This window comes from Microcaecilia unicolor, chromosome 5 (assembly GCF_901765095.1).
Source record: "Microcaecilia unicolor chromosome 5, aMicUni1.1, whole genome shotgun sequence".
Classification (NCBI taxonomy): Eukaryota; Metazoa; Chordata; class Amphibia; order Gymnophiona; family Siphonopidae; genus Microcaecilia; species Microcaecilia unicolor.
In genome coordinates this window covers 144,911,854-144,927,143 of record NC_044035.1, presented here as the reverse complement: position 1 = coordinate 144,927,143, position 15,290 = coordinate 144,911,854, and the positions used below count along the sequence as shown (strand labels likewise).

The 15,290-nt window shown below is 40.5% G+C and overlaps 1 protein-coding gene across 5 annotated transcripts in view; it reads right to left on the bottom strand.

The window, feature by feature from the left end:
- Positions 1–15,290, bottom strand: part of NDST2 (N-deacetylase and N-sulfotransferase 2) — a 619,227-nt gene that overhangs the window by 165,022 nt on the left and 438,915 nt on the right. For all 5 annotated transcript variants that reach the window (XM_030203391.1, XM_030203392.1, XM_030203393.1 and 2 more), the window contains one exon: positions 14,618–14,803. The gene's annotated coding sequence lies outside the window, so the exon portion shown is untranslated. The remainder of the gene's footprint in view (positions 1–14,617; positions 14,804–15,290) is intronic.

Genomic DNA, 15,290 nt, shown 5'->3' with positions numbered 1-15,290 from the left:
AGCCTCAGATCCATTAGAACAGCATGTAGGTCCCTGGAGTAGTCTAGTGGTGGGTGCAGTACACTGCAGACAGGTGGACCCAGGCAAATACCTCCCCCTCCCTGTTACACTTGTGGTGGAAACTGTGAGCCCTCCAAAACTCACCTATAAGGCCTATTGTAGTAGTGTACATTTTAGGGTAGTGGGTTTTGGGTGGATCATCAGACAAGATAAGGGAGCGACAATGAGATGTATACCTAGGAGTATTTATTTGAACTCCACTGCAGTGGTCTCTAGAGTACCCCACTGCTCTCCTGGAATATCTGTGTGGTCAGTCTACTAAGAATGCTGGCTCATCCTACACTCCCAATGGCTTGATTTTGTGCGTTTTTCACTTGGACATTTTTTGCTTTTGAAAATGGACCAAAAATATAAATGCACAGAGAACAAAATCATCTAGCAAATAGCCATTTTTGGGAAAAAAAAAGATAGATGTTTCTGTTTTCAAAATGGCTATATTCCCCACGTGAAATTTGCACATTTTTGGCAAAATGTCGAAAGTTAGACTTAGACATCATATCGAAATGATCTTTTGGGAGATGACCCCAGGTGAAGAGGAGAGACCCAGGGCACTTGCACAAAGACTTAAAGATTTAGCATACAAGTGGCTAGAGCCCAAAAAGAAACCAGCTGAGCAGATGGCTGAGGAAATAATAGTGGAACAATTCCTGTTTGCTGTACTAGACTCTATTCGGGAGTGGCTGGGTCCGCCTGCCTGAAGTGCACTGCACCCACTAAAACTGCTCCAGGGACCTGCATACTGCTGCGATGGACCTGAGTATGACATTTGAGGCTGGCATAGAGGCTGGCACAAAATATTTTTAAAGATGTTTTTTTGAGGGTGGGAGGGGGTTAGTGACCACTGGGGGAGTAAGGGGAAGTGATCCCTGATTCTCTCCGGTGGTCATCTGATCAGTTCGGGCACCTTTTTGTGACTTGGTCATAAGAAAAACAGGACCAGGTAAAGTCATCCAAGTGCTCATCAGGGACGCCCTTTTTTTTCCATTATGGGTCGAGGATGCCCATGTGTTAGGCACGCCCAAGTCCCGCCTTCACTACGCCCCGGTGAACTGTGGTCGTCGCCGCGACGGAAAGCAGTTGGGGACGCCCAAAATCGGCTTTCAATTATGCCGATTTGGGTGACCCTGTGAGAAGGACACCCATCTTCCGATTTGTGTCGAAAGATGGGTGTCCTTCTCTTCCAAAAATAAGCCTGATAGTGTCCCCAATTTAATTGCTTGGGGGGTGATGTATGCATGAAGGTATGAAGGAATGAATGGTAATGGATGAGGGAAACAAAGGTTGTGATTTGGTGGATATATACTTTAATAAGAGTTTGTAATAATTAAAATTCAATAATAAAGTTTTGTATATGGCATAGTTGCTGTGGAATGGTTAAGAAATACGTGTATCTATAGTGGAATTAAAGAACCCAGATGAGTTGATAGTATACATATTGAGATATTTAAGTCTGTCCCTGTATGCTTTATGATGAAGACCACTGACCATTTTAGTAGCCACTCTTTGAACCGACTCCATCCTATTTATATCTCATTTATTTATTTATTACATCATTCAGATGTGGTCTCCAGAACTGTACACATAGACACTATAACCTCCTTCTTCTGGCTGGTCATTCCTCTCCCTATGCATCTAAGCATCTTTTTGGCTTTTGCTGTCACCTTTTATACCTGTTTGGCCACCTTAAAATCATTAGATATGATCACATACAAGTCCCATTCTTCTCTTGTAAACAGAAGTACTTCACCCCCTACTGTACCACTCACTCGGGTTTTTGTAGCCCAAATGCATGACCCTGCATTTTTAGCATTAAATCTTAGCTGCTAAGTTCCAGACCATTCTTTAAGCTACTCATGTAAGCCACATCACTGGAGGTATCTACCATATTACATATTTTGGTGTCATCCACAAAGAAGCAAACCTTACAAGACAGTCCTTCCACAACATCTCTACAAAAAATGTTAAAAAGAACTGGATCAAGAACTGGTCCTTGCAGCACATAACTGGTAATGTCCTTTTCCCCAGGGTGAACTCCATTTACTACTACTCCTTGTAAGGGCCATCCCGAGCTGGAAATGCACTCTATGTAACACGCCCCCTAGAGCTCCTATCCCGCCCACCGCATCGTAGCCAAGTAGGAAAGGCAATGGATAGGATACAATTTTGGTCCCCCGTCTTCCTTGCGCCCTGTGCAGCTGCATTGCCTGCACATAGCTTGCTATGGCTCTGCCCTTTTTCACCTTCCATTCAACTAGTTCCTAACACGTCAGTCACTTTAGGGTCTATACTGAAGGCACTCAGTTTATTTATAAGTTGCCTATGAAGAACTGTGTCAAAAGTTTTGCTATAATCTAAGTATACTCCATCTAGCACTCTCCCTTGATCCAAATGTCTGGTAACCTAGTCAAAGATATTAATCAGATTTGTCTGACGAGACCTACCTCTAATAACACAATGCTGCTAGATGCAGAATGACAAGATTAAGGGATTTAACCTTTCTAGGCTTTCCCTATTTGTTCTAAAGGAGGAGAATAAAACTCAAGAGAATAATTCTAATGCTCTTCATCTCCTGATCATACCATTTAAACAAAGTAGGGAAGGGTTATAGGTCAACCAATAACAAAGTAGGACTCCAGAGGTAGGTGACAGTTTTACAGATACTTAGACTCCTGGAGCAGGAATACTGTTGCCAAAACATGAAACCATATTGAGGCCATTGTATCTGCCTTCAGGTAATAAAGACTTTTGTTTACCTACCTCTGGAGTCCTTCTTGTTATTGGTTGACCTACGTCCCTTCCCTACTTTGTTGGTATATACATTGTTTCCGTAGGGGATCCTTCCTTGTTGCTTGGGTGTTGGTTCATAACATTTAAACATCATTTTTCTCTTTTTTTTTTTCAGGTTACAGTTCTAATTGTTGATTTAAAAAAATTACCACATCACTACATTTAAACTCAACCACTGGATTACCACCTTTTCTATACTTTCGCAATAACCAGTTCACTTTATAGAACCATTCCTTTTAACTATTGATTACCTTGGAAACAGTAGCATAAAATTCACCTTTGTTCTCATAATCTCTAATATATTTGCCAACACACACCATTTTTCCTATCCAACTATCTTCTCGCTATATCTCAGTCACCCCTTCTCCTCCCCTCAGGCTCACCTTTTTCTCTATCAACATTCCAGGATTATCCAGTCTCACCCCCTACTAGTTTTTCTCTTAGTGGATTTTAGATTTAGATTTAATTACTTGTCTTTTCCAAATCCAAGATCAAGGCAGATGACAAACTGATATACACGCTAGCTTGTAAATCCACTTGGACAAAGAAATAAGTTGTACCTGAGGTACACATTGTTAGGTTATTAAATACAATGCTTTTAGTGTCTTTAGATGGCAATTTGCTAGCCCTTCCCTGAAAAGGGTCCAGGGATCAAGCCTGAGAGTTTCTTTTGGTGCAGATGTCTTTGTGATAACAGTAATTACTTCAATTTCATTTTTAACAACAAGAGCAAATATCTGGATTAAGCCTGTGAGGTTCTTTTTGTGACAGATGTCTTTTTGGAAACACTAACCAATTCAATTATGTTTTTGACCAGGAGTTGTAAAACACAATGCTGTTCAGTTATTAAGCTACTCATTTCTTTGAGAACTGGAGGGTAAATGTATGTATAGAAAAGATTTGCTTTTTATCCCACTATTTATGCCCATTAAGTTGGTTTCTTGGTTTTCTTTGTAAATTAAACGATGTACAAAATAAACACACTAAGAGCACAATATATTCACATGTGTTTTTACAACCTTGAAGTAGGCAATTGTGCCAAACGTTGGACATCCTATATACTAATTCTCACTACCAACGTTCTAAAGTAGCTGCCTGTGTCCGTGGCTCCTGGAGTTGCTGAGCTAGGCTCCGTAGCCAGGCTGACATCACTCACAGCTGATTCCCAGGCAGGGGAAGTAGGGAAACAAACGGAGCAACTTGCTCCGCGTGTTTCCCTACTCCTCCCCCTGCCTGGGAATCAGCTGTGAGTGTGCCGCTCAAACATCCCCTCGGTGCATCACCCAAGCCCCCCCGGCACATCAAACACCCCCCTCCCACCCCAAAACAAATCAACCCCTCCCCCCAAGCACATCAACCCCCTCGCCACCCGTAGCTGCCACTGGTAACACTGTGCGGATGCTGCTGCTTCTCCTGTTGAGCAGCAACGGCCGCTGCAAAAAGAAAAAAAGCCATAAATGTTTCACCCCCTCAGCGCATCACCCAAGCCCCCCCCCCGAAACACATCAACCCCCCCCCCCCAAGCACATCAACCCCCTCACCACCCATAGCTGCCACTGGTAACGCTGTCTGGCCACTGCTGCTTCTCTTGCTGAGCAGCAGCGACCGCTACAAAAAGAAAAAAAGCCATAAATGTTTTTAAACATCAAGCACAGCAACGCACACTGGAGTAAGACCCCGGAGGAGTGCGGTGACGTGAGAGGCGAGAGGAGGAGCGGCTGCAGAGCCGAAAGCCAATGCCTGATGGCTGTCTGTGGTGCCGCGCTTAATGTTTAAAAACATTTATTGCTTTTTTTCTTTTTGTAGCGGCCGCTGCTGCTCAACAGGAGAAGCAGCAGCGGCCAGACAGCGTTTCTAGTGGCAGCTGCAGGTGGCGAGGGGGTTTGATGCGCGGGGGGGGGGGGGGGAGGGGAGGGTCGCTGGACATGGGTGGCTGGAGGGGGGCAGGGGGGAGGAGAAGGGGAGGGTCGCTGGACATGGGTGACTGGAGGGGGGCAGGGGGAGGGGAGGGTCGCTGGACATGGGTGGCTGCAGGGGGGGGCAGGGGAGAGGGAGGTGGGAGGAGGTCCTGAGACCAGAGTGGTGGGGTGGGGAGGTGGGCCCTGCGAGAGGGGGGCACACACTCACTGTCTCTCACATACACTCTCTCTGACACACTCTCTCTCTCTGTCACACACACACAGACACTCTGTCTCTCACACACTCTCTCTCTCACACACAAACACACACACACACACACACAAACACACACACACACACACACTGTCTCTCTCTGACACACACTCTCTCTCAAACATACACACTCTGAGGAAAACCTTGCTAGCACCCGTTTCATTTCTGTCAAAAACGGGCCTTTTTTTTACTAGTGTTCAATAAAATTGGCTTGGTGACATTCTTGGGTTATTCCTCTTCTTTCTGACCACCTTAGCTCCCTTGGCTGCTATATACATTACAAAGATTTTCCCCTGTTTTTCAAGTTTAAGTGCCTAGGGTCACAAGAAATATCAGTGGGAAAAGCAGGATTGGACCTCGGTTTTCTCGATTCTTAGCCTGCTTGTCCAAGTTCAATCCTCAAGTACTGCAAGCAGAGCAGATTTTCAGAATGTCCCTAATGAATATCATGACAGAGATTTGCATATAATGGACATAGTATGCATGCAAAATCTCTCTCACGCATATTCATTGGGGATGTTGTGAAAACCTGGCCTGTTTGCAACCTTAAGGACTAAACTTGGACAAGCCTCCACTAGACTAATTCTCTCCACTTACCTTCCTTAAATCCCTCATGGCTGATCCTCTTACCCCCTCCCCAAATCCCATTATTAGGCTCATATCTTTGCACCCAACCCTACCTCTAGGTTCATCCCCAATGTTGTGGGACAGGGAGACCTTCTTGTTGTGATCTACTTTCAATTGAGTCATACATCGGAAGGGCAGAATAAAAATTTGAAATGAAAATTCTCTTTTCTTTCTCACCTGCCCCCAAGATCATCCCACCAGATCATCCTCCCTTTCTCATTTCTCAAGCTCACCTCTTTTCTCAAACCAATCCCCCTCACCTCTACTCTCACCTTCTCCCAACTCACCCCTTCCCATCCAGCATCTTTACTTCCTGACCACCATATAGCCTCATCCTCTCTCTCTCACCACTCCTATATTCCCGCTCTCAAATTCCCTCTCTTGTTTCTGCTTTCCTCCCTTGTCAGTGCCTCTTTAAAGACTCACTAGAAGATCAGAACCAACAAAATGAAAAGGAGATCAGTGGGGTGCCCTCATGTCATCTCCTCCTATTTTGCAGGCTAGCAGCATTGTCTAGAAGCAATTTTCAATCAAAGCTGCAACAAGACTGAACTCTGCTGGGAGCCTGGCAATCAGAAGGCAAAAGGGAAGCAAGAAAAAAAAAATCACAAAGCAAAAGACAAACATTATTCCTTATATAATTGGAAACCAAAGATAAAACAGTAACTTTTCTAGAAGACTCAAGGTTTAAAAAGAACACTTTAGTAAAGTACATTCAAAAGTATGTAGGTTCAGCAGGAACCAGATGATGACTACTTATCAAAACAATAATGTTGAGTACAGGTATGTAGGGACTTCCACCTGCAAGTCAGATTACTGACTCAGATGTAACCATTCTTTTTGTTTGTGAAATTGCTGCAGCTCATGTTGTATAAATCCTCAAAAAGCACTGGGTCAAAATATTCTCTGCCTTGTAGGCCTTGAATATACAATGTTTAATCTACTGGCAATAGATGTCTTAGAAGTTAAATTACCATTCTTGTTCACATCAAAGAAAACAAAGAACTATCTGATTTCCCTCTGCAATAAAATGGTAAAACACCTAAAAATCCAGACAGCATAAGCATTTTCTTTTAAAGGAAACTTGGGCTCTAGGCATAAGGCAGGTAAGACAAACTCTGGAATTAAATGAAACAATGATTCACCTTTGGAACTAACCTTGGAACTGTCCTAAAAACTGCCATATTTACTATAGGCTTAAAGAAAGCAAAATGGAAGACTGTGCCTACAGCTTCCTCACATTTATCAAACAGATCACCATCAGGAAAACCACTTTGATTGTTGAGAACAAAAGAATCTGAGACCAAGAGTCCCAAAAGTAGTTTCATTATTGCCTTTGAAAATGGATTTAAACATCGTCTTGGAAGCTTAGACAACTTTGTTATCTTCAAATACGTTATTTCCCTTTGGTAGAAAGAAAAATCCCTCTCACCCACTGGGCATCATATGCCAACTACTATAAAGGTGTTATTTGTAGATTGCTGTATATAAATTCTGAATTAAATTTCAAAGAAAACATTAGTGACAGAGATGTTCCTCTTCTGACACCAGAAAACACACATTCTCCATATGATATAGGCAGCTTTATTTGTAGAAGTCTTTCCTGACTTTATTAAGATTTTCATTGGTCTGAGTGGCCCTCCACTTCTAAGTCATCAGATATAGAGTTTCTGGGTTCAGATGAAGATGATAGAATGTGATTTTTTCCCTTTTGTTTCTTTACAGCACATATTAGCATAGTGGAAACCAGTTTTAGTATATGGAATTTCAGAAAAACACAAAAAAGAAACAAAACGTTGTTTTCACAATCCCTTAGCAGATTAAGGGGGATATGTTAGAAGGATCTCCATGTGCAAATAGCAGCATTTACACATGTAGATCGCACACATGTACAAATAGCAATTTTAGAAAGCAGCTATTTACACGTGGAGATCCACACCACACCAAGATTTCAAGGGGGAATGGTTGGGGAAGGGGCATAAATTTACATGTATATGAAGAAAACTATTCCCATGAGGTTTTATATAGCTCAAAGCCATGCACAGATTTTAAAATACTGCTGGCTTTGACCAGGTTTTTACACAAGGAATTAAAGAAGTCATTCTCCTTAATGCCCAGTTGTTTATGTCCACCCCTAAAATGAAACTATATTAAAATTGCAGCCTCTGTATGTAATTGGTGACACTTCCACATGTAGGTTTGTAAAATGGGACAGCTACACTTGGATGTGGTTCCATTTCACATGGAAACTGCTGAGCTCATGGTGCTCATTTTATCGATGAATATATTTCTAAAATAGCTAGTTCCATTGTGCATGCTGGCAAATACATGAACACTCCTGAAGGTATTTTAGAAAACATTTTGCTTCAGCAGAACCTTTTCTAAAATACTGCCGGAATTCTGAATGTTCCAACCTGGATGTCTCAATTCCAATCTCTACATTCTATGTACATAGACTTCTCTTGAAACGAATTCTGAAAGGCACTGCCCTTGACATTTACACAAGATCTAAAAATGATGGCCTTTTTGCTCCAAATTCAAAGAGAAAACAAGCATGTACATTCATTTTGAACATTTCTATGGGTAAAAATGATCAGACTTTTGCACTTGCTTTATATGTGGGTAGATTTTCCAAGAAAATACTATGCAGACAAATGAAAATACAATGTGTGCACATTATTTTCTAGTTGCATCCAAAATCATTACCTTGAACACCTCCCCTAAATGTGGCCAAAAGTAAGTATATTACTGAACATGTATACTTTTAGCTGAATTGAAGGAGGACAATTTTCAGACAGCCAATTTACGTAAGGAAGTCTTATTACCAATGTAAATTGCATTAAAAATAGTTCTCAAAATAGACAGTGAGTTACTCCAATATGGAGACAGTGCATCCATAGTTTACTTCCCATGTAACTCTGTACCTACTGTAAAACCATGGGAGTCCAATCAATGCAAGCACTTTGAAAACTGCTCCCAACTACGCCAAAGAAGTATATTGATACTATCTCAATTTTCAAAGAATCAAATTTCTGCAATGTTGTATATGTTAATATTGATGATATTGATTTTTTTTTTCTATAACATTTTTTTTTATAGGAACCATCTCTAGAAAATAATACAGGGAAAGAGGAACAACAAGTTCTGTTCAACTCCAACCGTCAAGTATCACATGCTTCCTCTAATTATGTAGTGACAATTCACCTTGTTACTACAGTAGACAGATATAAGGTGAAGAATTAGAAAGCTGACCTCACTCATCTCTTTGTAATATATGGAGGTTTATTATTTTTTTGAGTAACTCAGTCTATTTTCTCATAAAAATTACCTGGAAAATATATGGGCAACATATTTACCCCCGTTTACAAACCTGTGAAAGCAGCTGCCATGCGGCAATGCTGACACAGTCCATTCAAAATGAATGGGCTGTGTCAGCATTACCACACCAGCAGCCACTAGTGTGGCTTTGTAAACTACTACTACTTAACATTTCTAGAGCGCTACTAGGGTTACGCAGTGCTGTACAATTTAACAAAGAGAGACAGTCCCTGCTCAAAGAGCTTACAATCTAATAGACAAGTGAACGGTCGGTCCGATAGGGGCAGTCAAATTGGGGCAGTCTGGATTCACTGAACGGTAAGGGTTAGGTGCCGAACGCAGCATTGAAGAGGTGGGCTTTAAGCAAAGACTTGAAGACGGGCAGGGAGGGGGCTTGATGTAAGGGCTCAGGAAGGTTGTTCCAAGCATAGGGTGAGGCGAGGCAGAATGAGCGGAGCCTGGAGTTGGCGGTGGTGGGATTAGTCCATAATTTGAGATATAGTAGACATCTGAATAGCCTCCAGTCCACCCCACCACAATAGATATAATGAAGACTTGCTTTGAAGTAACTTCCTGAAGTTTTCCATTTTTTTCTCAAATTAATCAAGACTGCTTTTTCCAGTCTTTAAGGTACATCATTTCCAAGCAAGTTATCCTTTCCTAAGTTACTAAAGAGGGCAGCTTCCAATTTCAAACAGCTAATTTTGTAGCCTGACAGATATGAAAAAAAAAGCAGCAGTACAACGATTTAGAAGTAAAACATCCAACTCTGTTTATCTATCCTCTGCATTGATAATTTACATGTGATAGAATAGTAGCATGCAGCAAGAGGCCTAAATAGCTTCTGTCCTCCCTTTTATAATTTTAAGCAAAAATACTGGACACCCTTGAAAAACAGATATACAGATTTTCAAATAATCCACATTTGGGCACATCAAAGTACAAAGTTGGGAAGGAAAGTCTCAGTACAGAAAAGTAAAACCTTGTTGACTCAAAGCTCCCAGTCAAGATGATTCATGCAGTCAAGAAAGTAATGACAAAAATCAAAACTTACTGAACTCGCTGCCAGAGCATATGGTAAAAGCAGTTAGCATAGCTGGGTTTAAAAAAGATTTGGATGAATTCTTGGAGGTAAAGTCTATAAACCATTGTTAAGGTAAAACCGGGGAAATAAAACAATGCTAATCTCTGGAAGTAGGTAGCATAGAATCTTGCTACTTTTTCGGATTCTGCCAGGTTCTTGTGATCTGGTTTAGCCACTGTTATAAGCGGGATATTAGGCTAGATGGTCTGACCCAGTATGATAATTCTTATATTAGTATGCTTTACACACAGAAAAAAGCTCTATAAAATTACGCTATTAAGCTATAAAGAGAAAACTATACCAAAAAACAAATGGGATCATAAATCTGAGAGAACTTTAGAGAATGAAAAGGTTATGTTCATTTGGGACATTGCAATTCTAACTGATAAACAGTTTAATGCAAGGAAACTGGACATAGTGGTAAAGGAGAAAATACAAGAATGCTATTGATAATAGAAATGTCAGTGCTGAGTAATTATTTTGTGCATCGTGTGGAGGAAGAAGATTCTCTATTACTATGAAGTGCAGTTAGAGGCTGAGAAAATGTGGCAGAAAAGACATAAGTATTCCATATCATCCTAGGTGCCATAAGCTTTTTAAAAAGGAATTTCCTCGATATGCTACTTATGATAATAATGCATCCTATGAATTCTAGAAGGAAGCTCTCTTTGACAAGGTGCAAGTACTCCAGCAATCATTTGCAGTAAATCAAAGAGACTGAGAAATTGCTCCACATACCATTCCTTAGGAGTGAGGTTCATTACTGCCACATTATATGCAAAATTAACCTATCTGGAGATATTGTCCCCAAGGAAAAGGGTCTCTTGAGAAACAAATTCATATAACGAGAAGCACAACATAAGGCAAACTGTTTTAGTAGGGTATTCAGGGAGCTAAAGAAACGCAGAGCAGAGTTGCAGATCATGTAGCTAGAGCAGATAGAAAAATACTTTTGATATTCCCAGCAAAGGTTTTACAAACATTGTGAAAAACAGGATCTCTGCTAATGTGAATGCTAAGGAGTCAGCAGGCTGAGAACCAGGGAAACCTGATTCAAATCCCACTGTGGCTCCTTGTGACCTTGGGGCAAGTCACTTAACCCTCTATTGCCTCAGGTAAAAGGGATTCTTTTATTAAGCCATGCTACAACATAGGTTTCCCCTCGCACTCCACCACTTTTTAGCATGGCTCAAAGATGGACGAATTTCAATTTGTTCTATTAACCCTTTAGTGCCCAATGTTTCCAAAATAAGCCATTATTATGGGAACATAAGGCACTAATGGGTTAATGGCCACACGCTTATTTCCAAATTAGAGTGTGGCCATTACCACCTGAGCCCTTACCACCTCTTATTTAGCACACTACTCATGCAGTAATTAGGAAAAACTTGGCAATGTGCCCACACTGCCCGAATACCACTGGGAAAGCCTACTCCACACCCCCATGCTAGAAAATAAAAATTATTTTCTAGCATGGGAAACAGCGTGTAGCAAAACCAAAACTACAGTAGGGCACCTGGGTGTGCCCAGCGGTAGTACTGTTTTGCCACTCGCTACCTGCGTGATAAGCCCTAGTGCGCCTTGGTAAAAGGTCCCCTTAGATTGTTAACCCTCTAGGGGCAGGGAAATACCTGAATTTAGCTCACCTTGAGCTACAACTGAAAAGGCCATTAACAAAATTATATTAAGTAAATAAAGAGGGCAAAAACAAGATAATATGATTGCAGGTGTTCACACAATGAAAGGATCACTCATTCACCCCTAAAATCATTTAAACTTAGTATTTCATTTCACAGAAGTGTATTCTTTAGAGGGTACCAATGTGCAGACAGAATCTTGAATTAAACATAAACATATGAATTCCTATTAAGAAAAATCAGGCTACTTTCTGTGCAGAAAAAAAGCCTCCTTGGCTGAACAAATATCATTATCAAACACAAAAGGCAGTTATAGAGAACAGAAAATGTTAGCAGATAAAAGATCATATGGCCAATCCAGTATGCCCATTCATATCAACTAAATCTCCACTATTCTTTCCTTTTCCCTTAGAGATCCTCTCTGCCTGTCACACGCTTCCTTGAATTCAGATACAGTCCCTGTCTCTACCACCTCCACTGACAGGCTGTTCCACGCATTTATCATAATTTCCATGAAGAAATATTTCCTTAGATTATCCCTGATTCTATCCTCTTTCATGTTTATCATATGCACCTTTATTCCAGAGCTTCCTTTCAATTGAAAGAGGTCTGCCTCCTGTGTACAGAAGTATTTAAATGTCTCTATCATATCTCCCCTCTCCCACATTTCTTCAAAAGTATTCATAATGAGATCTTTAAGTATGCTTTATGATGAAGACCACTGACCATTTTAATAACTACTCTCTGGACTGAGTTGATTCTGTTTATCTTTTTAAAGGTGCATTCTCTAGAATTGTATATAGCATTCTAAGGGGCCCATTTAGTAAAGGGTTAGCATGCAGCAATGGAATAATGAATGTTTTAATGGAACCCGCCCTAGGCATTTTCAATAGGATAGGCTAAATAACAAAATACATGAATATGAAAAGAATCATTACTGGTTATGCCTTCTTCTCCAGAAGATCAGAAGAATGCTTATCTCCTGTAACTGCACTTACAATGAAGGTTTAGTATAAGAATATTGACATTCTAGCTTGTGCCCCATAACCAATCCCCCACTTATGCATATCCCAACAATATACCTCAACCTGCACTACCCCAGCTGTAAAGGTCTCAAGTACAAAACTTATTATGGATCCAATTTCTCCTTCCTGGGCAGCCTTCTATGGAACGCTCTCCCTAGACCTATCCGAGCAATCCATGACCACCTACCATTCAGAAAAGCACTAAAAACCCATCTATTCAATCAAGCCTACCCAAAAGACTCAGATTAATCTCATGAACCCATCTACCTTACATATACTGAAGAGAAAACGACATTGACCCAGAATCTATCTCCCACCTTACCCTCCTCTCTCTATCACCCGTCTCTACCTACCTACCCATCCATTTACTACTACTACTTCTTTACTTTACATACCAAAATTCTGTGTTACCTATTACTATGTAAGCCGCATTGAGCCTGCTTTTAGTGGGAAAGTGCGGGACACAAATAAATAAATATAAATAAATACATTTAATACAGAAATAGATGATTGGTAAAAGGAGGGGTTGTAATTCTTAGGGCAATAATGAAATAAAGGGTAAAATGATGTCCTTTGATGGACATTTGTGCTGTCTGTCTAAAGTCAAACTGCTCCTCGAGCACTGCTTCATTTTAAGTGGGTAAATTGTGCAGGGGAAACAATTTACCAGGATGAAGATTTAGTTAGTGAGTTGGATGTGGAGATAGGGGTCAAGATTTCAAATGTGAAAGTTTCTCCAGCTAATCCCTAAAACCTAATTAGATAAACCTTTTGAATATGGATTTCTGTGCTACAATGTAACCCCATCTAAATCCTGAAAAAAATAATCTTACTACACTAATCAAAATCCTCGTCAGCTTCTAATGAAACTTCTAAAGCCAGAATTGCCATCTCTTTAGCTCTATGCAGAATATCACACCACAGTCTTGTACTATCTGTGGTGTAATAAACCTTTGAAAACCTGACTGATTCATGTGACTCTGCTTATTTTTTGGGGTCAGTATCTTGCATAAATGTTACATTCCATATTAATAAATGAGATAACCCTGTAATTTTGAGTACGTTCAACTTTTACTCTGGGAAATGAGCACTTGATATAACTAATTTTGGGAATCCGCTATTAAATGCTTGATAAAAATCTACAATAAAAACATTCAGTCCTGTGGTTGATCTAGTGTATCAAGAAATATCCTCAAGGTTGAATATAGTACAGTTTCTATTCAATAAAGATTGGAATAGTACTCTATTGTGGGGCAACCTCGTTATTCTTAAAATTAATTTATCACGTGATAATTGTATAACTTTAATTCTGTTCCTATTACTTCTTACTTTTTTTTTTTTACATCACAGCAGGGGTGGACAGCGTTCTGGGTCACTAACCACCTATCAAAAATGATTAAACTAGATGGAGCCTAGGGGAAAATGAGTTCCCTACTGTCCCAATGGTCAGTCTGCCCCTGCCTCACAGTTTTCTCTTGCTCCTCTGTATTTCTACCTCATTTGGGACCAAAGCTGGAATCTAGTGCCATGAGCCTTTATTCACACCTACCTGAGGATTTTTCCTCCCCTGTTTTATACTCTTTCCCCAACATACCCAGTCCTGGGTCAGGAGCCAGGAATAATGCATCAATGCTTTTTGTGGAACCATATATATAAGGGCCCTGAATCCAGCCAGTAGATGTTACCTGACCATGACTTCTTCCCAACTCCAGGGGATGTACATACAACCTCCACAGTAGTCCTAGCTGACCCACGAAGCCAAAAACCTGACTCAGGGATTGAACCAGTGACACCTTTTAGAAAGAAATGCACAGCACCAAGCCACTGGTCCAACCATTTATTCTTACTTATAAATAGTATATTAATAAATCATCACTTACACACTGAAATAAAGCAAAATTCCTTACCTTTAACAAGTGTTCTTGGAAGGTAGTAGTTCATCAATCACATATGTGAATAATCTGACCATATCTGATGCTGAACAGACAGATTCTTCCAAACCATTCTGCATTTTCAGAACCCTACACTGCTTCTCCCGGTTTTGGAAAATCCCTCCTGAATAGAGTCTTCAAGGCTTGTCCAAACCTTTCCAACTGCAAAATACAAAAACATAAGAACATAAGAGTAGCCAAACTGGGTCAGAAAAATGGTGCATATAGCTCAGTATCCTGTTTTCCAAAGAGTGGCCAAGCCAGGTCATAAGTACCTGGCAGAAACCCGATTAACAACAACATTCCATGCTACAAATCCCAGGGCAAGCAGTTGCTTCCCCATATCTGTTTCAATAGACTATGGACTTTTCCTCCAGGAATTTGTCCAAACCTTTTTTATATGCTAACCGCAGTTACTACATCCTCCAGCAATGAGTTCCAGAGCTTAACTATTATTTGAGTGAAAAAATATTTACTCCTATTTGTTTTAAAAATATTTCCATGTAACTTCCTTGAGTGTCCCCCTAGTCTTTGTACTTTTGGAATGAGTAAAAATCAATTTACTTCTACTCGTCCTACACCACTCAGGATTTTGTAGACCTCAATCATATCTCCCCTCATTTGTCTCTTTTCCAAGCTGAAGAGCCCT